The sequence below is a fragment of the Elephantulus edwardii genome, unplaced genomic scaffold, assembly GCF_000299155.1.
Source record: "Elephantulus edwardii isolate Elephantulus edwardi_28Jun2011 unplaced genomic scaffold, EleEdw1.0 scaffold00053, whole genome shotgun sequence".
Classification (NCBI taxonomy): Eukaryota; Metazoa; Chordata; class Mammalia; order Macroscelidea; family Macroscelididae; genus Elephantulus; species Elephantulus edwardii.
This window is the reverse complement of record NW_006399803.1, coordinates 2,622,000-2,623,800: the sequence shown is the minus strand read 5'-3', so window position 1 is coordinate 2,623,800 and position 1,801 is coordinate 2,622,000.

Below are 1,801 nucleotides of genomic sequence, written 5' to 3'. Positions count from 1 at the left end.
ATGTAGGTTGCTGATGATTCTTCCTCCAACGCTGATGCCACAATCCTTCTCATAAAGTCCAGCCTTTCAAATGATCTGTTCTGCATCTAGCGTGAAAAAGTATTCCTGACACACTCCTTTCTTGATTTGGAACCATGCAATGTTTCCCTATTCTGTTCCGAAGACTACATCCTAGTCTAAATGTGTTCCAGTGGGTTTTCTGAGGCAAGTTTTTTGTTGCTATGTGTCATTGAGTGTTCTGGAATTCCCATGCTTAAGGTTAGCCACAATTTGTTATGGTTCACATAGTCAAATGCCTTTGCATAGTCAATGAAACACGGACATTCTTCTGGTACTCTTTACTTTTAGCCAAGATCCATCTGAGGTTGCAATAACATCTCTGGTGACATCTGGCCAATATTTCTAATAGTTCTCTATCAATGTACTATTCCACTTTTTTAAAAGATCTTTATCAGGATTTTGCTTTCATGTGGTATCAGTGATATTTTTAGATAATTTCCACATTTTTCAGGCATCCTTTGGGATGGGAACAAACATGGATTTCTACCAGTAAGTTGGCCAGGTCTTGTTTCTTGGCATTCCTTGATGAGCATATCTAGGGCAACATCTGTCTATTGAAATATGCAAATTGGTATTCCATCAATTCCTGGAGTCTTGTTCCTTGCCAATTCCTTCAGAGCATCTTGAACTTCCTCCTTTGTTACTATTGCCTCTTGATCATATGCTGTTTCATTAAATTTTTCTGTTTTAGCCAATTCTTTTTGGTACAGGGACTTTGTGTTTCCACCAGATCCCCATCTTAGGCTTCTTATAGTACCTTTATCTTTTATTTTTTGCCTTGAGTGGTTCAATACATGTAAACCAAAACCTATAAGGCAGAATAAAAATACTATGAATCTTGATATCCCTTTAAAAGTACATTTTCTTGACATCCCTATGAAAAATCAATTTACTAATTAACAAGGGAATCTATATTTTCTCTTTAAAGATATATAATAGTATAATCATGTGAATGATACCATCAAATATATTTATTTAATAGTATACCCTGAGTCTAAAATCTTCTGGCTTACCACTTGTTGTTGTTGTTATGTGCCATCGAGTCTCTTGCTACTATTAGTACAATAGCCCTAAACAGCATTCTATCTTGTGCCAACCTCACTGTCTCAGACACACTCATTCCCACCACTCCACTCACAGAATTGATCCATCTCATGGAGGGTTTTCCTCTCCCGCACCATCCCTCCACTTTCCCAAACATGATGTCCCTCTCCAAGGACCAGTCCCTCCTTGTAACATACCCAAAGTATGTCAGATGGAGCATCAGAATCCTTGACTCCAAGGAGCATTCTGGCTTCACCCTCTCCAGGACAAACCTATTTGTTCTCCTAGAAGTCCATGGTATACTCAACACTCTTCTCCAGCACCACAGCTCAAAGACATCAATTCTCTTTCTATCATCCCTCTTCACTGTCCAACTCTCCAATGCATAGCACATAATTGCAAAGACTATAGCCTGGATCAGGTGCATCTTGGTCTCCAGCCTGATGTTGTTGCTTTTCAGTACTCTTGAGAGGTCCTTCACAGTTGACTTTCCCAATACAATTCATCTCCTGTTCCTGGCTGTTGTTATCAAGAGTGTTGACTGTGGAACCATGTAAACTAAAACTGTTAATTATCTCAGTCTCTTCACCATCCATACTGATGTTGCCAATTGGCCCAGTGGTGAGAATCTTTGTTTTCTTGATGTTGAGCTTCAATCCATATTGAAGACTGTAGTCCTTGACTTTCTGCAGCAAGC